Source organism: Scyliorhinus torazame, chromosome 5 (genome assembly GCF_047496885.1).
Source record: "Scyliorhinus torazame isolate Kashiwa2021f chromosome 5, sScyTor2.1, whole genome shotgun sequence".
Classification (NCBI taxonomy): domain Eukaryota; kingdom Metazoa; phylum Chordata; class Chondrichthyes; order Carcharhiniformes; family Scyliorhinidae; genus Scyliorhinus; species Scyliorhinus torazame.
Genome location: NC_092711.1, coordinates 77,587,838 through 77,612,904, shown reverse-complemented (window position 1 = coordinate 77,612,904; position 25,067 = coordinate 77,587,838). Strand labels below are relative to the sequence as shown.

At 48.4% G+C, this 25,067-nt stretch overlaps 2 protein-coding genes across 3 annotated transcripts in view; both read right to left on the bottom strand.

The window, feature by feature from the left end:
- LOC140421413 (uncharacterized) overlaps positions 1-25,067 on the bottom strand; it is a 122,613-nt gene that overhangs the window by 34,020 nt on the left and 63,526 nt on the right. The gene's annotated exons all lie outside the window — the stretch shown is intronic.
- The window catches only part of LOC140421409 (uncharacterized), a 120,163-nt gene that overhangs the window by 83,453 nt on the left and 11,643 nt on the right, over positions 1-25,067 (bottom strand). Inside the window, exon 4 of one of the 2 annotated variants that reach the window (XR_011946743.1) lies at positions 22,324-23,265. The exons of the other annotated variant lie outside the window; for it this stretch is intronic. The gene's annotated coding sequence lies outside the window, so the exon portion shown is untranslated. Of the gene's footprint in view, positions 1-22,323; positions 23,266-25,067 lie in introns of those variants that run through there. 2 annotated transcript variants of the gene reach the window in all.

Below are 25,067 nucleotides of genomic sequence, written 5' to 3'. Positions count from 1 at the left end.
TATTGATTCCCTTCATAATTTTATATGTTTCTATAAGATCCCCCCTCATCCTTCTAAATTCCAACGAGTACAGTCCCAGTCTACTCAACCTCTCCTCGTAATCCAACCCCTTCAGCTCTGGGATTAACCTAGTGAATCTCCTCTGCACACCCTCCAGTGCCAGTACGTCCTTTCTCAAGTAAGGAGACCAAAACTGAACACAATACTCCAGGTGTGGCCTCACTAACACCTTATACAATTGCAGCATAACCTCCCTAGTCTTAAACTCCATCCCTCTAGCAATGAAGGACAAAATTCCATTTGTCGTCTTAATCACCTGTTGCACCTGAAAACCAACTTTCTGCGACTCATGCACGTGGACACCCAGGTCTCTCTGCACAGCAGCATGTTTTAATATTCTATCATTTAAATAATAATCCCTTTTGCCGTTATTCTTACCAAAATGGATAACCTCACATTTGTCAACATTGTATTCCATCTGCCAGACCCTAGCCCATTCACTTAGCCTGTCCAAATCCCTCTGCAGACTTCCAGTATCCTCTGCACTTTTTGCTTTACCACTTATCTTAGTGTCGTCTGCAAACTTGGACACATTGCCCTTGGTCCCCAACTCCAAATCATCGATGTAAATTGTGAACAGTTGTGGGCCCAACACTGATCCCTGAGGGACACCACTAGCTACTGATTGCCAACCAGAGAAACACCCATTAATCCCCACTCTTTGCTTTCTATTAATTAACCAATCCTCTATCCATGCTCCTACTTTCCCCTTAATGCCATGCATCTTTATCTTATGCAACAACCTTTTGTGTGGCACCTTGTCAAAGGCTTTCTGGAAATCCAGATATACCACATCCATTGGCTCCCCGTTATCTACCGCACTGTTAATGTCCTCAAAAAATTCCACTAAATTAGTTAGGCACGACCTGCCCTTTATGAACCCATGCTGCGTCTGTCCAATGGGACAATTTCCATCCAGATGCCTCGCTATTTCTTCCTTGATGATAGATTCCAGCATCTTCCCGACTACCGAAGTTACGCTCACTGGCCTATAATTACCCACTTTCTGCCTACCTCCTTTTTTAAACAGTGGTGTCACGTTTGCTAATTTCCAATCCGCCGGGACCACCCCAGAGTCTAGTGAATTTTGGTAAATTATCACTAGTGCATTTGCAATTTCCCTAGCCATCTCTTTTAGCACTCTGGGATGCATTCCATCAGGGCCAGGAGACTTGTCTACCTTTAGCCCCATTAGCTTGCCCATCACGACCTCCTTGGTGATATGAATCCTCTCAAGGTCCTCACCTGTCATAGCCTCATTTCCATCAGTCACTGGCATGTTATTTGTGTCTTCCACTGTGAAGACCGACCCAAAAAACCTGTTCAGTTCCTCAGCCATTTCCTCATCTCCCATTATTAAATCTCCCTTCTCATCCTCTAAAGGACCAATATTTACCTTAGCCACTCTTTTTTGTTTTATGTATTTGTAGAAACTTTTACTATCTGTTTTTATATTCTGAGCAAGTTTACTCTCATAATCTATCTTACTCTTCTTTATAGCTTTTTTAGTAGCTTTCTGTTGCCCCCTAAAGATTTCCCAGTCCTCTAGTCTCCCACTGATCTTTGCTACTTTGTATGTTTTTTCCTTCAATTTGGTACTCTCCCTTATTTCCTTAGATATCCACGGTCGATTGTCCCTCTTTTTACCGTCCTTCCTTTTTGTTGGTATAAACCTTTGCTGGGCACTGTGAAAAATCACTTGGAAGGTTCTCCACTGTTCCTCAACTGTTTCACCATAAAGTCTTTGCTCCCAGTCTACCTTAGCTAGTTCTTCTCTCATCCCATTGTAATCTCCTTTGTTTAAGCACAAAACACTAGTGCTTGATTTTACCTTCTCACCCTCCATCTGTATTTTAAATTCCACCATATTGTGATCGCTCCTTCCGAGAGGATCCCTAACTATGAGATCCTGAATCAATCCTGTCTCATTACACAGGACCAGATCTAGGACCGCTTGTTCCCTCGTAGGTTCCATTACATACTGTTCGAGGAAACTATCACGGATACATTCTATAAACTCCTCCTCAAGGCTGCCTTGACCGACCTGGTTAAACCAATCAACATGTAGATTAAAATCCCCCATGATAACTGCTGTACCATTTCTACATGCATCTGTTATTTCTTTGTTTATAGCCTGCCCCACCATAATGTTACTATTTGGTGGCCTATAGATTACTCCTATCAGTGACTTTTTCGTCTTACTATTCCTGATTTCCACCCAAATGGATTCAACCTTATCCTCCATAGCACCAATGTTATCCCTTACTGTTGCCCGGATGTCATCCTTAAATAACAGAGCTACACCACCTCCCTTACCATCCACTCTGTCCTTCCGAAAAGTTTGATACCCTCGGATATTTAACTCCCAGTCGTGACCATCCTTTAACCATGTTTCAGTAATGGCCACTAAATCATAGTCATTCACGATGATTTGCGCCATCAACTCATTTACCTTATTCCGAATACTACGAGCATTCAGGTAAAGTACACTTATGTTGGCTTTTTTACCTCTGTTCTTAATCTTAACACCTCGATCAGTAACCCCTCCTAAGTTATATTTCCTCTTAACCTTTCTCCTAATTTTCCTTGTCGTCGAACCCACATCTTCCTGTAACAACCTGCCGCATCGCTTACCATTAATGTTTTCACTTCCCATTTTATTTCTTTTAGTATTCCTGGTCCTATTCACTGAGCTCCCCTCAGTCACTGTACCTTGTACTGTCGCCCTTTTTGATTTTTGACTATGGCTTCTCTGCCTTACACTTTCCCCCTTACTGCCTTTTATTTCTGTCCCTGTTTTACTACCTTACAACTTCCTGCATCGCTTCCCATCCCCCTGCCACATTAGTTTAAACTCTCCCCAACAGCTCTAGCAAACACCCCCCTAGGACATCGGTTCCAGTCCTGCCCAGGTGCAGACCGTCCGGTTTGTACTGGTCCCACCTCCCCCAGAATCGGTTCCAATGTCCCAGGAATTTGAATCCCTCCCTCTTGCACCATCTCTCGAGCCACGTATTCATCCTCTCTATCCTGACATTCCTACTCTGACTAGCTCGTGGCACTGGTAGCAATCCTGAGATTACTACCTTTGAGGTCCTACTTTTTAGTTTAACTCCTAGCTCCCTAAATTCAGCTTGTAGGACCTCGTCCCGTTTTTTACCTATATCATTGGTGCCTACGTGCACCACGACAGCTGGCTGTTCACCCTCCCCCCCCTCCCCCCCCCCCCAGAATGTCCTGCAGCCGCTCCGAGACATCCTTGACCCTTGCACCAGGGAGGCAACATACCATCCTGGAGTCTCGATTTCGTCCGCAGAACCGCCTGTCTATTCCCCTTACAATTGAGTCCCCTATCACTATAGCCCTGCCATTCTTCTTCCTGCCCAGCTGCGCAGCAGAGCCAGCCACGGTGCCATGAACCTGGCTGCTGCCGCCTTCCCCTGGTGAGTCATCTCCCTCAACAGTATCCAAAGCGGTATATCTGTTTTGCAGGGAGATGACCGCAGAGGACACCTGCACTGCCTTCCTACTCTTGCTCTGTCTTTTGGTCACCCATTTACTATCTAACTCAGTACCTTTCACCTGCGGTGTGACCAACTCACTAAACGTGCTATCCACGACGTCCTCAGCATTGCGGACGCTCCAAAGTGAGTCTATTCGCAGCTCCAGAGCCATCAAGTGGTCTAACAGGAGCTGCAACTGGACACACTTCTTGCACGTGAAGGAGCCAGGGACAGTGGACGTGTCCCTGAGCTCCCACATCGCACACGAGGAGCATGACACGGGTCTGAGATCTCCTGCCATGTCTTAAACCTTTGGTTAACTTCAACAATTTCAATTTCCCCAGAAAAAATTTAAATAAATAAATAAACAATGAAGAAAAAAATAAATAAATATACCAATGAAAAGAAACAGAAAAACAGAAACACTACTTACCAGTCACAAAAAGCACTTCCTCCCCACCCAGCTTCGAATTCCCACCTCGATTCAAATTCCCAAACTCACTCTTTGCTGTCTCACTCCTGGCTGGCTTCTCTGTCTCACTGGGAGAACTCACTCCCAGCGAGGAAGAAGCTGTTTTCAATCTGTCCGTGCGTGTACTCAGACTTTTGTATGTCCTGGCCGATGGAAGAAGTTGGAAGAGTGAGTAAGCTGGGTGGGAGGGTCTTTGATTATGCTGCCCGCTTTCCCCAGGCAGCGGGAGATGTGAAATGAATGAAATGAAAAATGAAAATGAAAATTGCTTATTGTCACAAGTAGGCTTCAATGAAGTTACTGTGAAAAGCCCCTAGTCGCCACATTCCGGCGCCTGTTCGGGGAGGCTGGTATGGGAATTGAACCGTGCTGCTGGCCTGCTTTAAAAGCCAGCGATTTAGCCCAGTGTGCTAAACCAGCCCCTAGATGTGGATAGAGTCAGTGGATAGGAGGCAGGTCTGTGTGATGGACTGGGCTGTGTTCACTACTCTCTGAAGTTTCTTGCGGTCTTGGGCCGAGCAGTTGCCATACCAGGCTGTGATGCAGCCAGATAGGATGCTTTCTATGGTGCATCTGTAAAAGTTGGTAAGAGTCAGTGTGGACATGTCAAACTTCCTTCGTTTCCTGAAGAAGTAAAGGCGCTGTTGTGCTTTCTTGGTGGTAGCGTCGATGTGTGTGGATCAGCACAGATTTTTGGTGATGGAAACCCTGTGCCCAGTGCAGGAGAGGCTGGTTGTTGGGCAGTGTGAGCTGAACATACATGGCTGGATAAAAACTAAGGCAGATGTCAAGACCCTTGGAGTGAAAACAAGTCTGGAGGGAGTGGGTCAAAAAACCTGGGGAGTTGCATTTTGCATGAATCGTGAGTGTGACCCAGTCACAATTATGAACAGTAAACAAACCTATCACTGGTTTGATGAGATGATTTACCGTGTCCCAGGTGTTGTATATACTGTACATACTGTAGATCAGCCTGCTTGCTGCCCATGTCTAAGTGATATCAGAATAATGTGCTTCGGTATTAAATAAAGTATCCAAACCTCTCATTGTGCTTCATGCCCAGCATCTTGCCTAACTGTGGATCTTCTGTTTTGCTAACTGGGAAATAGAATCTTCCTGTTTACTAATTGCTCTATGGCGGCTGCGTTACCCAGAATCCCCCGCGCTGCAGAAAGTTCCCGATCAGTGAGTGTACGAGGCCAGTGCGCAGGTGCAGTGTGGGTGTGTGCTCCGAGCATGCTCAGTGTCAGTCATGGTGAGGGAGTGAGGAGGAGCTGGGTTGAACACAACAGTGAGCTGTACCCCTGTGAGAAGGGCATCTCCCAGTCTCTGTTTGACTCTCCTGCAGCTTCCTGTCATGATTGAGTTGGACAAGGAACCCTCATCATTTGAGCTGGAAAAGGCCATTGATTGCTGAGCAAGCAGAAAGGTGCCCGGCAAGGATGGAATTCCAGCTGAACTGCTCACACACAGAAAGTCCCATCGACTGTCACACCTTCCTGCCCGCCCCTTTTGGGCTGTGAGACTGGTCCACGGAACGTGTGTGATGCAATAAAAACAGCAGTGACAGAGGAGACAGCATCAACTACAGGGACATCTCACTCCTTAGAGTCAGGGGGAAGACGTTCACTTGGGTGATGTTTAAAAGATTCATCTACTTGCAGACTGAGTGTATCCAGAAGCACAGTGCGGTTTCTGTGCTGATCAATCTACAGTGAACGTGATCTCCTCCACACACCAGCTACAAGGGAAGAGAACAATTGGGATTTGATCTAAAGTATCAGTGCTGAGAAAGTGAAATGTTCTAATTACTGAATGAAAGTGAACTTTTCATTGTGAATCACAATTTACTGGTACAATTGGAAAAGGCACCAAAACGTTTCAATCTCTGAAGATAAACTTCAGCCTTGAAGTTATGTTTCGGAGCTCACAAGCTGTGGGAAGCTTTGCGAATGTTTCCCCTTCCCTTTTGTAAACAAGCAGAGAAGTTAACCCTTTCCCCTGACAGCACGGCAACAATTTGAAATAAAGACTTTGACTTTTAAAGATTTGGCTTCATCCCATTTGTCGGGGTCATATTCCCATGCAAATCATCGTGGGCGGGATGGAAATTTGCCGGAACATTTTTTTTTTTTACAATCCTGATCTTTGTCACAAGTAGTCTTACTTTAACGCTGCAATGAAGTTACCGTGAAAAGCCCCTTGGCAGCACATTCCGGAGCCTTTTCAGGTACACAGAGGGAGAATTCAGAATTGTCATGTGAGAGTACCTTTAGGAACTGGGTGTTTATCCAATAGCTGTAGTGGATGTACCTTTAAGAAATTGTGTTTATCAAATAACTGCAGTGAAGACAGACAGCCCAGCTCTACCCACACTCTGATATCATTGCAGCTATTTGATAAACACTCATTTTTTAAAGGTAGAGCTGATCTTCCAACCAATCGGAGTGAATGAGCGGTGGGGCTGATCCCAGATCTCCCTCATTGGCTGAGACTCTGTATCATTTTGAGTTCTTCCCATTGGCCACGTGGGCGCGGGTTCCAAAACCTCATTTCCTGCCTGAGCGATGCCGACCAATGGGAGGATTTGGAAGACCGGATGGACTCTGGTCCTCGAGCCAATCAGACTGCGGGCTTTGTGCAAGTGAAGATTGAGCTTCACACAAGTTAAAAGTTCTTCCTGTGTCAAATCTCTGAGTAAAACACTTTCCACTTTTCACTTCAATGGAATTTAAATTAGAGTCCATTCACCCTCCTACAGAACTGTTACAAGGAACAACAAACGTTAACTCTGTTTCTCTCACAACAGATGTGGCACAGTGGTTAGCACTGCTACCTCATACCGCCAGCGACCTGGGTTCAATTCCGGCCTTGGGTGACTGTGTGGAGTTTGCACATTCTCCCTGTGTCTGTGTGGGTTCCCTCCGGGTGCTCCAGTTTTCCCACAGTACAAAGATGTGCCGGTTTGGTGGATTGGCTTTGCAAAATTGTTCCTTAGAGTCTAATGGTGAAGTGTAGTTATGGGGAGAGGTTGGGGGAAGTGCGCCTGGGTGGGGAGCTCTTGTGTAGCGTTGGTGCAACTCGATGGGCCGAATGGCCTCCTTTTGCATTGTAGTGATTCTATGATGCTGCCAGACCTGTTGAGTTAATCTAGCATATTCTGTTTTTACTCTATATTGCACACCTTTTCAATCCACTAATTATGTTTATTGAACCACTGTACCATCAACTACCAGCAGCAGTATGTTGATGTTTCAGCTATTCCGGCCTTGGGTGACTGTGTGGAGTTTGTACATTCTCCCCGTGTCTGTGTGGGTTCCCTCCGGGTGCTCCCACTGTCCAAAGATGTGCAGGTTAGGTGGATTGGCCCCGCTAAATTGCCCCTTAGTGTCCAAACAAAGGTTAGGTGACGTTACTGGGTTACGGGGATAAACAAAGAATAGAGAAAAGTACAGCACAGGAAAAGGCCCTTCGGCCCTCCAAGCCTGCGTCGATCATGCTGCACATCTAAACTAAAATATTCTATGCTTCCAGGGTCCGTATCCCTCTATTCCCATCCTATTCATGTATTTTGTCAAGGTGCCCCTTAATAGGGTGGAGGCATGCGCTTAAGTAGAGTTATCTTTCCAAGGGCCGGTGGCAGCTGGATGGGCAGAATGGCCTCCTTCTGCACTGTAAATTGAATGATTCTGCAGGATTTTCTCTCTCACGGTCTGATCCGATGGGTCTGTCTGGTGGTATTTCCCTGATGGTGGCACAGTGGTTAGCACTGTGCTTCACAGTGCCAGGGTTCCGAGTTCAGTTCTCGTTTGGGTCACTGTCTGTGCGGAGTCTGCACTTTCTCCCTGTGTCTGCGTGGGTTTCCTCCGGGTGCTCCGGTTTCCTCCCACAAGTCCCGAAAGATGCACTTGTTAGGTGAATTGGACATTGTGAATTCTCCCTCAGTGTATCCAAACAGGCGCCGGAGTATGTTGACTCGGGGCTTTTCACAGTAACTTCACGCAGTGTTAATGTAAGCCTACTTGTGACATTAATAAAAATTATTATTCTGTGTTTGGATATTTTAAGGAGCAGGTAGAACCTCCTTGTTTTACCTGTTGTCCCCTCAGATATTCCCATCTGTTTTTGGTTAATGTGTCTGGAGTCTGAGTTCTTCCAGTCTGTCTCCAATTCTCCTTCCTGTCTCGGGTATATGGGTCGAGGTAGCTTGGTGTTGTGATTTGTGTTGTTCTATTGTCTGTCTGTCTCCAGCAGGTATTGTTGTCTCTCGATAATGACTGTGCTGCTATCCTTGTCTTCTGGTTATGAACATATCCGTATTGGAGCCAAGTTCCCGGATTGTCTGTCTTTCTCTCCGGGTGAGATTCTGTTTGTCTCTTGTATTTCACGACTGTGACAGGGCAGAGACCAGATTGGAGGGATTCAGACATGGGAGTTCTGGGAAAGATAGGCAAGGATTTGGGAGGTGACAACATGTTCAAAGAGTTTGGAGAGGAGGGAGGTTGAAGATGGGGCAGTAATTTGTAAGGATGGCAGGGTCAAGGGTTTGTTTTGAGGGGGTGATGATGGCAGATTTGAAGGACAGAGGGACAGTACCTGAAGAGAGGGAAATGTGGACAATATCCGTGGACACAGGGTAGTTGGCTGATCAATAGTTCAGTGGGAATAGAGTCGATGGAGCAGGAGCTGGATCTCATGGACAAGATGAGCTCTGAGAGGGCATGAGGGGAGATGGGAGAGAAACTAGAGAAAGATGTGGGTTCAGGGCTCGGGAAAGGATGAAATTTAGAGACAGTTTGGTCCGGTGGGCTCGTGGAAGGGAGGGAAGCAGCAGAGGCAGCTGATCGGATTTACTCAATCTTAGTCACAAAGATGCTCTACAAGCTCCTCACACTTCTTGTTGGAGTTGAGGATGGAAGAGACATGGGAGAGCGAGAGTATTTCAAAGGGAACGAACTTGTGTCAGAAATATTTAAAAGTTTCAACACACTGCGTATTTCACACAAATCTGATTTATTAGACTTTTAGCCAGAATATTAGCCCCCAAAATGGGCTGGATTTGTCATCAGCAGAAAGAGACTCAAATGACCATGGTTCATAGATTACATAGAACATACAGTGCAGAAGGAGGCCATTCGGCCCATCGAGTCTGCACCGACCCACATTAATCCCTCACTTCCACCTTATCCCCGCAACCCAATAACCCCTCCCAACCCTTATGGACACTATGGGTAATTTAGCATGGCCAATCCACCTAACCTGCACGTCTTTGGACTGTGGGAGGAAACCGGAGCACCCGGAGGAAACCCACGCGGACACGGGGAGAACGTGCAAACTCCGCACAGACAGTGACCCAGCGGGGAATCGAACCTGGGACCCTGGCGCTGTGAAGCCACAGTGCTAATCACTTGTGCTGCTGAATGTGAGCAACAGCAAAATCCAATCACTGTGGTTTCTTGTGGCCTCGTTGGTGTCTCAGCAGGTGGGATAACTGAGTGAATCCCTCCCCACACTCGGAGCAGGTGAATGGTCTCTCCCCAGTATGAATTCGATAATGGTTCTGCAGGGTGGATGGCTGAGTGAATCCCTTCCCACACTCGGAGCAGGCGAATGGTCTCTCCCCAGTGTGAATTCGCTGGTGTGTGGAGAGAGCGGATGACTGAGTGAATCCCTTCCCACACTTGGAGCAGGTGAACGGTCTCTCCCCAGTGTGAATTTGCTGATGTGCAGTGAGGTGAAATGATCGTCTGAACCCAGTCCCACAGTGAGAGCACCTAAACGGTCTCTCGTCAGTGTGAACACGTTGATGGCTTGTCAGATTCCCAGAATGTTTATAGCACTTCCCACAGTCTGTACATTGAAACGGTCTCTCATCAGTGTGAACTCGCTGGTGATTCAACAGGCGGGCTGAAATAGTAAATCCCTTCCCACACTTGGAGCAGGTGAATGGCCTCTCGCCAGTGTGACTGCGTCGATGTATAGTGAGGTCAGATGATCGTCTGAACCCAGTCCCGCAATGAGAGCACCTAAACGGTCTTTCGTCAGTGTGAACACGTTGATGGTGCATCAGTTCCCCAGAACTTTTATAGCACTTCCTGCAGTCTGGACATTGAAACGGTCTCTCATCAGTGTGAATTCGCTGGTGACTCACCAGGTGGGATGACTTAGTAAATCCCTTCCCACACTTTGAGCAGGTGAATGGTCTCTCCCCAGTGTGACTGCGTCGATGAATTTCCAGCTTGGATGGGACAGTGAATCCTTTCCCACAGTCCGCACATTTCCACGGTTTCTCCTCAGCGTGACTGCATTTGTGGCTTCTGAGGCCTGATGATCGACTGAATCCTCGTCCACACACACAACACGTGCACGGTTTCTCCGCACTGTGAATGAAGCTTTTTCCTTCCATGTTCAATGATATTCCGATGATGTTCAGGGTATGATAAATTGAGAACTCTGTCAGATCTTGATGTGATTCTCCAGACTTTGAAGCCTCCCCTTCGACCACCCTGTGAAATGGATTGAAAACAGAAAATAGGGAGTGAGAGGTTGGTGAGGTTGTGAAATTGAGCTGAATGAATCTGGTCATTTGTGGGGCCGACCCCAGGAAAAATGACCATGAAAACTGCTGAATTGTCATAAAAACCCAACTGGCCTCTTTGGGAGGAGAGAGAAAGAGGTGAAGAGGGATTTTGTATATCTACAAGACATATTAAGAGAGTAGTTGGCAAAGCAAATTCGATCTTGAGCTTCATAAACAGTAATATTGACACCAAAACTATGCTTCTGGTGGTGATTAGCACCACTGCCTCACAGCGACAGAGACCCGGGTTCAATTCCTGCCTTGGTGTCTGTGTGTGTGGAGTTTGCACTTTCCCCCCGTGTCTGCGTGGGTTTCCACCCGGTGCTCAGGTTTCCTCCCACAGTTCAAAGAAGGGAAAGTTAGGTGGATTGGCCTTGATAAATTGCCCCTTAGTGTCCAGGGATGTGCAGGTTCGATGGGGCAATGCGGTACCAGGGACAGGTGTGGGCCTAGGCATGGTGTCCTTTCAGAGAATAGGTGTAGACCCGATGGGCCGAATGGCCCCCTTCTGCACTGTAGGAATTCTATGGCTCTAATTCTATTCTATGAATCTTTATAAAGCTCTGGTCACCACTCTTCAGGAAGGATGTGAAGGTTCTTGGAGAAGGTGCAGAGGAGATTTACCAGAATGGTTCCAGCAAAGGAGGTTGAGGGGAGATTTGATTCAGGTACACAAGATTATGCCAGATTTCCATTGGTTGGACAAAGAAACTCTGTTTCCATTCACTGGTCATACAAGCCCTAGGGACACAGATTTAAAGTTTTGGGTAAAACCTGGATTGAACTATATAAGATCCTGAGGGGTCTTGACAGGGTTGATGTGGAGACGATGTTTCCTCTTGTGGGAGAATCTAGAACGAGGGCATCACTGTTGCAAAATAAGGGGTCACTCATTTCAGATGGAGATGAGGATTTATTATTCTCAAGGGTTGTAAGACAAAGGGTGGCATAGTGCTTAGCACTGCTGCCTCACAGCACCAGGGACCCGGGTTCAATTCCGACCCTGACTGTGTGGAGTTTGGACTTTCTCCCCGTGTCTGTGTGGGTTTCCTCCGGTTTCCTCCCACAGTTCAAAGATGTACAGATTAGGTTGAATCGGTTAGGATTGTGTTTGCTGGAGTTCAGAAGAATTAGAGGAGATCTCATATAAACGTATAAAAAGTGGGTGGTGCAGTGGTTAGCACTGCTGCCTCATGTCGCCGAGGACCCGGGTTTGATGCCGGCCCACTGTCTGTGTGGAGTTTGCACATTCTCCCTGTGTTTGCGTGGGTCTCACCCCCACAAATCCAAAGATGTGCAGGGTAGGTGGATTGGCCACGCTAAAATTGCCTCTTAATTGCAAAAAAAGAATTGGGCACTCAAAATTTATGTTTAAAAAAAAAACAGGGCAAGACAGAGTAGATTCAGGAAGGATGTTCCCGATAGTGGGTGTGTCCAGAAATAGGGGTCACAGTCTGAGGATACGGGGTAGACCATTTCGGAGAGAGGCGAGGAGAAATTTCTTCACCCTGAGAGTGGTGAGCCTGTGGAATTCGTCGCCACAGGAACTAATTAAGGCCAAAACACTGCATGTTTTCAAGAAGCAGTTAGATACAGCACTTAGGGTGAAGGGGATCAAAGGATATGGGGGAAAGCGGGATTAGACTATTGAGCTTAATCAGCTCTGATCGTAATGAATGGTGGAGCTGGCTCAAAAGGCCAAATGGCCTCCTGCTCCTATTCTCTACGTTGCTCCGTATCTATGCATGTAAATGGTCCAGGAGGGTGACTTCCGGGTGCGGCGATGACCAGCTAAGTCGCACGTTTCGGCAGCTCCCGGTGGAACGGACTTTTGGGCTCTTAATAGGAGCCCCATCGGCAATTTTAACGGCAAATAACACTGTGCGGTAATCCAGAAGGGAATCCCCCCTGGACACGGATGGAAAAAAGAGGAAAGTAGCCGGATTGCGGTGGATCCTCAAGAGCAGCGGGCAGGAAGGCAGGCACAAAGCAAGATGGCGTCGGAAGGAGGCAGTTTAATATGGGGCCCTGACCAACAAGAGTTCCTGCGGCGTTGCGTAGATGAACTCAAAAAGGAGATGAAGAAGGAGCTGTTGGCCCCGATATTACAAGCGATTGAAGGGCTAAAGGAGGAGCAAAAGACCCAGGAACAGGAGCTTCGGGTCGTGAAGGCAAAGGCTGCTGAGAATGAGGACGACATACAGGGCCTGGTGGTGAAAACGGAGATCCACGAGGCACAACACAAAAGGTGTGTGGAAAGGCTGGAGGTGCTGGAGAACAATGCGAGGAGGAAGAACCTAAGGATTCTTGGTCTTCCCGAAGGTGCAGAAGGGGCGGACGTCGGGGCATATGTGAGCACGATGCTGCACTCGTTAATGGGATCGGAGGCCCCGACGGGTGCGCTGGAGGTGGAGGGAGCCTATCGGGTTATGGCGCGAAGACCGAGGGCGGGAGAAATTCCTCGAGCAATAGTGGTGAGATTTCTCCGATATAAGGTCAGAGAGATGGTCCTCAGATGGGCAAAGAAAACTCGGAGCAGTAGGTGGGAGAATGCGGTGATCCGCGTATATCAAGATTGGAGTGCGGAGGTGGCGAGAAGGAGGGCAAGCTTTAATCGGGCCAAGGCGGTGTTGCATAAAAGGAAGGTCAAATTCGGAATGCTGCAACCGGCAAGACTGTGGGTCACACATCTAGGGAAACACCACTACTTCGAAACGGCAGACGAGGCGTGGACATTTACTGTCGAGGAGAAGCTGGAGTGAGCGGGCCAGAAAAAGAACGTTTGGGACAAATGTGGGGGGGGGGGTGAATTTGTGGGATGAAGGGGGGAAAAGGGGGAAGAGAGGACTTCCTAAGTTGTTAAACCTACGACCCTGTAACTTCTCTCTCTTCCCCATGTCGTGGGGGAGGGGGTGAGGGAGGATGAGGAGCTGAGGGCGCCGGCCATTGGAGGTGGGGCCAAAAGGGAAGCGCGGGCTTTGTTCCCGCGCTATGGTAATTATGGCGGGAACAGGGAAGCAGGAAGGGGGGGGCCTCGCACAGTGTGAGCCGAGGTCACGGGGGGAAGCCGAGGTCGGCCAGAGTTTGCTGACTTCTGGGAGCAACATGGGGTGTGCAATTACGCTAGCTTGGGATCTGGGGGTGGGGGGGGGGTTAACTGGGTTGCTGCTGCTGGGGAGAGGGGGGAGCTGGTATCGGAGGGGGGGTCGGGGCGGGGGGGCGCCGCCTGGGGGGGATACAGCTACGTGGGAACCGGGTGAGGAGCTGGATTGAAAAAGGAAATGGCTAGTCGTCAAGGGGTAAAGAGCCCCCCAACCCGGTTGATCACGTGGAATGTGAGAGGGCTGAACGGGCCGATTAAGAGGGCACGGGTACTCGCACACCTAAAGAAACTTAAGGCAGATGTGGTTATGCTTCAGGAGACGCATCTGAAGCTGATAGACCAGGTTAGACTTCGCAAAGGATGGGTGGGGCAGGTGTTTCATTCGGGGCTAGATGCAAAAAACAGGGGGGTGGCCATACTAGTGGGGAAGCGGGTAATGTTTGAGGCAAAGACGATAGTGGCGGATAGTGGGGGCAGATACGTGATGGTGAGTGGCAAACTGCAAGGGGAGGCGGTGGTATTAGTGAATGTGTATGCCCCGAACTGGGATGATGCCAATTTTATGAGGCGTATGTTAGGACGAATCCCGGACCTAGAAGTGGGGAAGTTGGTAATGGGTGGAGACTTTAATACGGTGCTGGACCCAGGGCTGGACAGATCGAGGTCCAGGACCGGAAGGAGGCCGGCTGCAGCTAGTGTGCTAAAGGATTTTATGGTGCAGATGGGAGGAGTAGATCCCTGGAGATTTAGTAGACCTAGGAGTAAGGAGTTTTCGTTTTTCTCCTATGTACATAAAGTATTTTCACGAATAGATTTTTTTGTTTTGGGAAGGGCACTGATCCCAAAGGTGACGGGGACGGAGTACACGGCTATAGCCATCTCGGATCATGCTCCACACTGGGTGGACCTGGAGATAGGGGAAGAAAAACAACAGCTTCCACCCTGGAGAATGGACATGGGATTATTGGCAGGTGAGGGGGTGTATTGAAAGGTACTTGGAACTTAATGATAATGGGGAGGTACAGGTGGGAGTGGTCTGGGAGGCACTGAAGGTGGTGGTTAGAGGGGAGCTGATATCTATTAGGGCACATAAAGGAAAGCAGGAGGGTAGGGAAAGGGAGCGGTTGTTGAAAGAACTTCTGAGGGTGGACAGACAATACGCGGAGGCACCGGAGGAGGGCCTGTACAGGGAAAGGCAAAGGCTACATGTAGAATTTGACTTGTTGACTACGGGTAATGCAGAGGCACAATGGAGGAAGGCACATGGTGTACAGTACGAATATGGGGAGAAGGCGAGTAGGTTGTTGGCCCACCAACTGAGGAAAAGGGAGAGCAGCGAGGGAGATAGGGGGGGGTGAGAGAGGAGGAGGGAGAGATGGAGCGGGGAGCAGAGAGAGTGAATGGAGTGTTCAAGGCATTTTATGAAAGATTATATGAAGCGCAGCCCCCTGATGGGAAGGAGAGAATGATGTGCTTTCTGGATCAGCTGGAATTTCCTAAGGTGGAGGAGCAGGAGAGAGTGGGGCTGGGAGCACAGATTGAGACGGAGGAAGTAGTGAAAGGGATTGGAAGCATGCAGGCGGGGAAGGCCCCGGGACCAGACGGATTCCCAGTTGAATTCTATGAGAAATATTTGGACTTGCTGGCCCCGCTACTGATGAGAACCTTTAATGAGGCGAGGGAAAGGGGGCAGCTGCCCCCGACTATGTCAGAGGCAACGATATCGCTCCTCCTAAAGAAGGAAAAAGACCCGCTGCAATGCGGGTCATACAGGCCCATTTCCCTCCTGAATGTGGATGCTAAGATTCTGGCCAAGGTAATGGCAATGAGGATAGAGGATTGTGTCCCGGGGGTGGTCCATGAGGACCAAACTGGGTTTGTGAAGGGGAGACAGCTAAATACAAATATACGGAGGCTGTTAGGGGTAATGATGATGCCCCCACCAGAGGGGGAAGCGGAGATTGTGGTGGCGATGGATGCCGAGAAAGCATTTGATAGAGTGGAGTGGGATTATTTGTGAGAGGTGTTGAGGAGATTTGGCTTTGGAGACGGGTATATCAGATGGGTACAGTTGCTGTATAGGGCCCCGATGGCAAGCGTGGTCACGAATGGACGGGGGTCTGACTATTTTCGGCTCCATAGAGGGACGAGGCAGGGATGTCCACTGTCCCCGTTATTGTTTGCATTGGCGATTGAACCCCTGGCCATAGCACTGAGGGGTTCCAGGAAGTGGAGGGGAGTACTTTGGATTTCGGCGGCAGCGGTGCGCAGGGGCCTTCTTGGAGGTGAGTAGTGTATTTAAAAAGCCTTACCTTTACAGGAGCAGCCCTTTGGATTTCGGCGGCAGCGGTGCGCAGGGGCCTTCTTGGAGGTGAGTAGTGTATTTAAAAAGCCTTACCTTTACAGGAGCAGCCCTTTGGATTTCGGCGGCAGCGGTGCGCAGGGGCCTTCTGGGAGGTGAGTACTTACTTTTAAAAAGCCTTACCTTTACAGGAGCAGCCCTTTGGATTTCGGCGGCAGCGGTGCGCAGGGGCCTTCTGGGAGGTGAGTAGTGTATTTAAAAAGCCTTGCCTGGTCCCGTGTCTGTTCTTCTTTTCTGTTTTATTTGTTTTTATATGAGGCGGGAACCGGAAGTTCGACCCGCGGACCTCTGGCAAGTCCCCACCCCCCCCCCCCAACCAATAAATTCTGGGAAACCCGAGACACTACACGTGTAGTGTCTCCCACCCGCCCTCCTCCTCTAACCTAATAATAAGACCCATTGGTGTAAGGTAAGTGCCATATTATATTATTATTATATTATTAGCATTGTGCAGGTCAAGGTTCGGAGGTGGAGGAGCAGTCTCTGTCAGCGAGAGAACCTGAGAACATCTAAGACACTCAGAAGGTAAGAAGGTAAGTAAGTGATTTTTACTTATTTTTACTTTTATACCTTTTTTCAAATTGTGTGTGTCGGGGGGAAACAAGTGACATCACAGAAAAGCTGTGGCCAGAGTGGCTGGTTGGGATTCTAACCTAAATTTTAAAAACATTTGAGTATTTGGGAACATAATAACTTAATTATAATTTAGAGGATATCTAAGCCAGAGATCGGAGAGTATTATAGTTAGCTATCGCATTTCTATTAGAAATCTAGTGCTAGGAAACAGATAGTTGACAGTAACTTTGAAATTTAAAAAAAAAGACAAATTTTAATTTTAATTAATTGACGCAATGTCAGTTAGAGGGGTGCTGTGCTCTGACTGTGAGATGTGGCAGGTCCGGGAGGCTTCCAGCGTCCCAGATGGCTTCATCTGCAGAAAGTGCACCCAACTGGAGCTCCTCACAGACCGCATGGTTCGGTTGGAGCAGCAATTGGATGCACTTAGGAGCATGCAGGTGGCGGAAAGCGTCATAGATCGCAGTTATGTAAATGTGGTCACAACCAAGGTGCAGGCAGAGAAATGGGTGACCACCAGAAAGGGCAGGCAGTCAGTGCAGGAATCCCCTGTGGTTGTCCCCCTCTCGAACAGATATACCCCTTTGGATACTGTCGGGGGGGATAGCCTATCAGGGGAAAACAGCAGCAGCCAGAGCAGTGGCACCACGGCTGGCTCTGATGTTCAGAAGGGAGGGTCAAAGCGCAGAAGAGCAATAGTAATAGGGGACTCTATAGTCAGGGGCACAGATAGGCGCTTCTGTGGACGTGAAAGAGACTCCAGGATGGTATGTTGCCTCCCTGGTGCCAGGGTCCAGGATGTCTCCGAACGGGTAGAGGGAATCCTGAAGGGGGAGGGCAAACAGGCAGAGGTTGTTGTACATATTGGTACTAACGACATAGGCAGGAAGGGGCATGAGGTCCTGCAGCAGGAGTTCAGGGAGCTAGGCAGAAAGTTAAAAGACAGGACCTCGAGGGTTGTAATCTCGGGATTACTCCCTGTGCCACGTGCCAGTGAGGCTAGAAATAGGAAGATAGAGCAGATAAACACGTGGCTAAACAGCTGGTGTAGGAGGGAGGGTTTCCGTTATCTGGACCACTGGGAGCTCTTCCGGGGCAGGTGTGACCTGTATAAGATGGACGGGTTGCATCTAAACCGGAGAGGCATAAATATCCTGGCCGCGAGGTTTGCCAGTGTCACACGGGAGGGTTTAAACTAGTATGGCAGGGGGGTGGGCACGGGAGCAATAGGTCAGAAGGTGAGAGCATTGAGGGAGAACTAGGGAATAGGGACAGTGTGGCTCTGAGGCAGAGCAGACGGGGAGAAGTTGCTGAACACAGCGGGTCTGGTGGCCTGAAGTGCATATGTTTTAATGCAAGGAGCATTACGGGTAAGGCAGATGAACTTAGAGCCTTGATTACTCCTTGGAACTATGATGTTGTTGCCATTACAGAGACCTGGTTGAGGGAAGGGCAGGATTGGCAGCTAAACGTTCCAGGATTTAGATGTTTCAGGCGGGATAGAGAGGGATGTAAAAGGGGAGGCGGAGTTGCGCTACTTGTTCGGGAGAATATCACAGCTATACTGCGAGAGGACACCTCAGAGGGCAGTGAGGCTATATGGGTAGAGATCAGGAATAAGAAGGGTGCAGTCACAATGTTGGGGGTATACTACAGGCCTCCCAACAGCCAGCGAGAGATAGAGGAGCAGATAGGTAGACAGATTTTGGAAAAGAGTAAAAACAACAGGGTTGTGGTGATGGGAGACTTCAACTTCCCCAATATTGACTGGGACTCACTTAGTGCCAGGGGCTTAGACGGGGCGGAGTTTGTAAGGAGCATCCAGGAGGGCTTCTTAAAACAATATGTAAACAGTCCAACTAGGGAAGGGGCGGTACTGGACCTGGTATTGGGGAATGAGCCCGGCCAGGTGGTAGATGTTTCAGTAGGGGAGCATTTTGGTAACAGTGACCACAATTCAGTAAGTTTTAAAGTACTGGTGGACAAGGATAAGAGTGGTCCGAGGATGAATGTGCTAAATTGGGGGAAGGCTAATTATAACAATATTAGGTGGGAACTGAAGAACATAGATTGGGGGCGGATGTTTGAGGGCAAATCAACATCTGACATGTGGGAGGCTTTCAAGTGTCAGTTGAAAGGAATACAGGACCGGCATGTTCCTGTGAGGAAGAAAGATAAATACGGCAATTTTCGGGAACCTTGGATGACGAGTGATATTGTAGGCCTCGTCAAAAAGAAAAAGGAGGCATTTGTCAGGGCTAAAAGGCTGGGAACAGACGAAGCCTGTGTGGCATATCAGGAAAGTAGGAAGGAACTGAAGCAAGGAGTCAGGAGGGCTAGAAGGGATCATGAAAAGTCATTGGCAAATAGGGTTAAGGAAAATCCCAAGGCTTTTTACACGTACATAAAAAGCAAGAGGGTAGCCAGGGAAAGGGTTGGCCCACTGAAGGATAGGCAAGGGAATCTATGTGTGGAGCCAGAGGAAATGGGCGAGGTACTAAATGAATACTTTGCATCAGTATTCACCAAAGAGAAGGAATTGGTAGATGTTGATTCTGGAGAAGGGGGTGTAGATAGCCTGGGTCACATTGTGATCCAAAAAGACGAGGTGTTGGGTGTCTTAAAAAATATTAAGGTAGATAAGTCCCCAGGGCCTGATGGGATCTACCCCAGAATACTGAAGGAGGCTGGAGAGGAAATTGCTGAGGCCTTGACAGAAATCTTTGGATCCTCGCTGTCTTCAGGGGATGTCCCGGAGGACTGGAGAATAGCCAATGTTGTTCCTCTGTTTATGAAGGGTAGCAAGGATAATCCCGGGAACTACAGGCCGGTGAGCCTTACTTCAGTGGTCGGGAAATTACTGGAGAGAATTCTTCGAGACAGGATCTACTCCCATTTGGAAGCAAATGGACGTATTAGTGAGAGGCAGCACGGTTTTGTGAAGGGGAGGTCGTGTCTCACTAACTTGATAGAGTTTTTCGAGGAGGTCACTAAGATGATTGATGCAGGTAGGGCAGTAGATGTTGTCTATATGGACTTCAGTAAGGCCTTTGACAAGGTCCCTCATGGTAGACTAGTACAAAAGGTGAAGTCACACGGGATCAGGGGTGAACTGGCAAGGTGGATACAGAACTGGCTAGGCCATAGAAGGCAGAGGGTAGCAATGGAGGGATGCTTTTCTAATTGGAGGGCTGTGACCAGTGGTGTTCCACAGGGATCAGTGCTGGGACCTTTGCTCTTTGTAGTATATATAAATGATTTGGAGGAAAATGTAACTGGTCTGATTAGTAAGTTTGCAGACGGCACAAAGGTTGGTGGAATTGCGGATAGCGATGAGGACTGTCTGAGGATACAGCAGGATTTAGATTGTCTGGAGACTTGGGCGGAGAGATGGCAGATGGAGATTAATCCGGACAAATGTGAGGTAATGCATTTTGGAAGGTCCAATGCAGGTAGGGAATATACAGTGAATGGTAGAACCCTCAAGAGTATTGAAAGTCAAAGAGATCTAGGAGTACAGGTCCACAGGTCATTGAAAGGGGCAACACAGGTGGAGAAGGTAGTCAAGAAGGCATACGGCATGCTTGCCTTCATTGGCCGGGGCATTGAGTATAAGAATTGGCAAGTCATGTTGCAGCTGTATAGAACCTTAGTTAGGCCACACTTGGAGTATAGTGTTCAATTCTGGTCGCCACACTACCAGAAGGATGTGGAGGCTTTAGAGAGGGTGCAGAAGAGATTTACCAGAATGTTGCCTGGTATGGAGGGCATAAGCTATGAGGAGCGATTGAATAAACTCGGTTTGTTCTCACTGGAACGAAGGAGGTTGAGGGGCGACCTGATAGAGGTATACAAAATTATGAGGGGCATAGACAGAGTGGATAGTCAGAGGCTTTTCCCCAGGGTAGAGGGGTCAATTACTAGGGGGCATAGATTTAAGGTGAGAGGGGCAAGGTTTAGAGTAGATGTACGAGGCAAGTTTTTTATGCAGAGGGTAGTGGGTGCCTGGAACTCGCTACCGGAGGAGGTAGTGGAAGCAGGGACGATAGGGACATTTAAGGGGCATCTTGACAAATATATGAATAGGATGGGAATAGAAGGATACGGACCCAGGAAGTGTAGAAGATTGTAGTTTAGTCGGGCAGTATGGTCGGCACGGGCTTGGAGGGCCGAAGGGCCTGTTCCTGTGCTGTACATTTCTTTGTTCTTTGTACTTAGGGGGGGGGGAGAAGAACACCGGGTATCTCTGTATGCGGATGATTTGTTGCTATATGTGGCGGACCAGGCGGAGGGGATGCCAGAGATAATGCGGATACTTGGGGAGTTTGGGGATTTTTCAGGGTATAAACTGAACATGGGGAAAAGTGAGTTATTTGTGGTGCATCCGGGGGAGCAGAGCAGAGAGATAGAGGATTTACCGTTGAGGAAGGTAACAAGGGACCTCCGGTACCTGGGGATCCAGATAGCCAAGAATTGGGGTACATTACATAGGCTTAATTTAACACGGTTGGTGGAACAGATGGAGGAGGATTTCAAGAGATGGGACATGGTGTCCCTGTCATTGGCAGGTCGGGTGCAGGCGGTTAAAATGGTGGTCCTCCCGAGATTCCTTTTTGTGTTCCAGTGCCTCCCGGTGGTGATCACGAAGGCTTTTTTCAAAAGAATTGAGAAGAGCATTATGAGTTTTGTGTGGGCTGGGAAGACCCCGAGAGTGAGGCGGGGATTCTTGCAGCGTAGCAGGGACAGGGGGGTGCTGGCACTACCGAGCCTAAGTGAGTACTACTGGGCCGCCAATGTTTCAATGGTGTGTAAGTGGATGGGAGAAGGGGAGGGAGCGGCGTGGAAGAGATTGGAGAGGGCGTCCTGCAGGGGGACTAGCCTGCAAGCAATGGTGACGGCGCCGTTGCCGTTCTCACCAAAGAAATACACCACAAGCCCGGTGGTGGTGGCTACATTGAAAATTTGGGGGCAGTGGAGACGGCATAGGGGAGGGACGGGAGCTTCGGTGCGGTCCCCGATAAGAAACAATCATAGGTTCGTTCCAGGGAGAATGGACGGGGGATTTGGAGCATGGCAAAGAGCTGGGGTAGTACAACTAAGAGATCTATTTGTAGATGGGACGTTTGCGAGTCTGGGAGCGCTGACGGAGAAATATGGGTTGCCCCAAGGGAATGCATTTCGGTATATGCAATTGAGGGCTTTTGCGACGCAACAGGGATGTTATTGTATATGTATAGGTATTTGGTATATGTAATTGTATATTGGATTGTTGGATTGTATTTTTGGAGAGTATTTATTTTGGACAAGGCAGTTGCCATTTAGTTTTGTTTTTTGTTTTTGTTTATATATTACTTATTTATTTGTTTAAAACTGGCCACGGTTATTTATATTGCTTTATTGTTGTGTAAAAGAAACACTACGTATTGTTATGTTTGGCCAAAAAACTTGAATAAAATATATTTTTTTAAAAAGTAAATGATCCAGGAAGTATGAGGAAGAATGTTTTTACACAGCCAGTGGCAATGACCTAAAACTTGCTGCCTATGACGGAGTTTGGAAATAGACACAATAAATCTTTTTTTTTTTATTTGGATAGAAACCAGAGAGAAATAAAGCTGTGAGGATACAGAGACAGAGCAGGAGAATGACTCTGAATTGCTCCAGTTAATAATAATCTTTATTAGTGTCACAAGTAGGCTTACATTAACGCTGCACTGAAGTTACTGTGAAAATCCCCAAGTCGCCACACTCCGGCGCCTGTTCGGGTACACGGAGGGAGAATTCAGAATGTCCAATTCAGCTAACAAGCACATCTTTCGGGACTTGTGGGAGGAAACCGCAGCACCTGGAGGAAACCCACGCAGACACGGGGAGAACGTGCAGACTCCGCACAGACAGTGACCCAAGCCGGGAATCGAACCCGGGTCCATGGCGCTGTGAAGCAACAGTGCTAACCACCGTGCCAATTAGAGAGCTAGCATGGACTCAATGGACCGAATGCCCTTCTCTGCCCATAATGGTTTGTAAAAAATGTTTTAAAATAAATTTATAGTACCCAATTCATTTTTTCCAATTAAGGGGCAAGTTAGCGTGGTCAATCCACCTAGCCTGCACATCTTTGGGTTTTGGGAGCGAAACCCACGCAAACACGGGGAGAACTTGCAAACTCCACATGGACAATGATCCAGAGCCGGGATCGAACTTGGGACCTCGGCGCTGTGAGGCAGCAGTGCTAACCCACTGCGCCACCGTGCTGCCAGCTGACTCTGACATTTTTGTCCAATCTCGCCTTGTAATTTAACCCCCGGGGTGTTCAGATATCACTCAGGTAAATCTGTGCTACATTCCCTCCGAGGCCATTCTCTCCTTCCTCAGGTTTGTTGCCCAGAACTGAACACAGTTCTCCAGGTTTGGCCTAACCAGGGTTTGTGAATCTTGGGGCTTTTCCAGTCACACTGAGACCTGAAATCTTCCATCACAGAAAAACCTTTCACCTTCCACACCCAATGCTGCTGAAATTCAGGTTCTGATGAATCAAGTAACTCTGTCAGATTGTGATGTGACGTTTGGTTTGCGTTTCCCGTCTGTTAAACGTCCTCTTCCAGTATCCTGTAAATTTACAGAAACCTCACTGTCAGTTTAGGATCGAAATTCACAACATTCTCTCCTCATCAACTTTGATTAAATGTATTCTTGGAGGTTTTATCACATAACCTGCCCCCATCCACCAGCCATTAATCGGTCAACACATCCATCCCTGTGACACACTGCCTTCCTCGGCCAATTGGGAAGCAAAAGGACTCATTACCTTACAGGACAGTGATTGACTGTCAGCCAAACAACCTTTATCCCATTTTCAATATTTTTATATCCACTGAAGAGAAATGTTCAAAAATCTTTACTGTCCCAATGATTTTCCAGACACCCAGACATGAATCTCACCAAGGCAGAAGGTAAAATTTGAATTCATTGAAAGTTTACTGATGACCATGAAACCATTGTCGATTGTTGCAAAAACCCATCTGGTTCACTCATGTCCTTCAGTGAAGGAAATCTTGTATCCTTACCTGGTCTGGCCTACACGTGATTCCAGATCCACAGTCAGTTGGTTGACCCTTAAAATTCCCTAAGGTGACGGTGGGCGGGAGGCAGCCGCACATTGGAGGGCTCCCGTTCAGAACGGCATTTTCGGGGAGTAACGCCCGGTCCTAGGGCCAGCGACGGCAGTAAAAGTTGGGAGATAGCGCAAGGAGAAGAAGGATGTCAAAAAACACCAAAGAAACGGCCGGGAAAAAAGCGTCTGAAAGTCCGTTGGAGAGGGGAAAGGTCACTGCGGGGTCAACAAAGAAGATGGAGGCTGGAGCACCAGGGGAGGCCGCAGTGCTTACGGCTGAAGAACTAACTAAGGTGATGGCTGCGGAATTCCAAAAGCAGTTGGTACAGATTGAGAAATGTATGGAGATGGTGAGGAAGGAGATGCGGGAGGTTTTGAATGTGTTGGTGGAGGAGGCGGTTTCCCCGGGGAAGACGGCGGCGGCGAGCGCAGTGGCGGAGGTGTGAGAGCAAGGGGAGGCGCTGAAGGAAGTGGAGGAGACATTATTGCAGCACGGTGATCAACTTGCGTCGATGGGGAAGGAGATGCGGAAGGTGATGGTCACGAACAAGAATCTGCGAGGAAAAGTGGAAGATCTGAAAAACAGATCCAGGCGACAGAATTTGAGGGTCGTGGGGCTGCCCAAAGGAGTTGAAGGACCGAAGCCGACTGAGTATTTTGCCGCGATGCTGGCAAAACTACTGGGGGAGGGGGAAGACCCCTCCCAATATGAACTGGATCGCGCTCATCGGTCGTGGAGGCCTGTACCAAAGGCGAGTGAGCCGCCGAGGGCAGTGACTCTGTGCTTCCGTAGGTAGTGTGAAGGAGAAGGTCCTGAGCTGGGCCAAGCAGAAGCGGGTGGTGCAGTGGGCTGGAGCTGGTATACGTGTATACCAGGACTTTACGGTGGAGCTGGCGAGGAGGCGGGCTGCCTTCAACCGGGTGAAGAGGGCACTGTACATTGGCAAGGTGCAGTGTGGCATTGTATATCCAGCGAAGCTGAGGGTGACTTACAAGCTCAGGGACTTTTATTTTGGAACGGCGGAAGCAGCGGAGGAGTTTGCGAAGGCAGAAGGACTGTGGCAGAACTGAGAAATTGAGGAATGGTCATGTGCCGATGTAACCTCATGACTGTATTTTCTTCTTTTTTTTTTGTATCACTGCGCGCGGGGGTAGAGGCTAAAGGAGCCAATGTTGCATATATTTGGACAAGGGACGGGACGGGACTTTCATTCAAAAGGAGGGCTCTTTGTGGTGTAGGTGGATAGGCGGGGTTTGTGAGCTAAAATGGGATCTTTGGGCTTTCCTAGGGCCGGGC